Here is a 1,043-nt window from a genome sequence, read left to right as displayed (position 1 = left end):
GGGTTTTTTTTTAAAGAAGAAAAGGCTGGTAACTTTCTGTCAAATAAGGCTCTTGAAAGAAAGGGGAGGGAGCTAACTGGTGTGTAGTGAGTGAAACTCTATTGACCTGTTATCCTTAGTTGCAGGTAAACATTCCAGGGGCTGGAGTTCAACTGAGTGATCTTTCTTTAAGCAGTTTAGTTTAATTCAATTAATGCCCTTACGTACAGGGCATGCTGTATACGTCTGTAGTTCTGTTAGCGCCACTGCTTTAAGCCCGCAGGCCTCTGCTTTTCCAGTAAATGTAAAGCTGTTAAATATCTAAGGAGGACAAATAAAAATAGACCTGTGACCTAGAACACTTTGTAGTCTCTTTGAATTAAGTGCATTATTGTTCATGTAATGATCTTCAGACAAAATAAGTGCGAGGTGGTTTTTAGCTGAAAAAAGTTAATCATTAACGCTGGGGTCTAAAATTAGAGCAACTTGACTTAAAAATTTACTGGAAGGTAGAGACCAAGACAGTCGTGTTTTGTTTTTTAGCTTTGCTCCTTTCATTGCGTATTGACGTGCAAGTTGCATGAAACTGGAGGCTGGCCAGAACCGAGCAGTGTGTGGTCACAGGGGTACAGTAGCAGATCCTTTGGATGCAGACAGCACAAAACACTCCGCCTTCTGCTGCATTTACGCAAAAAATAAGTTCTTGGAAATGAACATATTAGCATTATGTTTTTAGTCTGAAAAGTTAGCATCTGTAATATTTTAAATATCTGACACGTTGTTGTGAATAAACCGGTGAAATAAGTGTCCAGCCTGGACCTCGGCAGGTTTCTGTGATTGCTGTCATAGTCTGGAAGGGAGGAATTGAGGAATTGTAAACTTGGTTTTAATTACGAACTTCTCTGGCTGGCCTGGGATGTGTGCTGTTAACCTTTAGCGCGGGGGAGGGAGGGAGGGATTGTTGGGACCTCTGATGCGTCTGGCTCTGTGAAGGGACGCTGGAGGGCGTTAGGCGTCACTTGAAATAGGACTCGCCAGGATTTACCGTCAATGTTTTTTAATTA

Source organism: Pygoscelis adeliae, unplaced genomic scaffold (assembly GCF_000699105.1).
Source record: "Pygoscelis adeliae isolate BGI_AS28 unplaced genomic scaffold, ASM69910v1 Scaffold404, whole genome shotgun sequence".
NCBI lineage: Eukaryota > Metazoa > Chordata > Aves > Sphenisciformes > Spheniscidae > Pygoscelis > Pygoscelis adeliae.
This window is presented reverse-complemented; position numbering follows the sequence as displayed.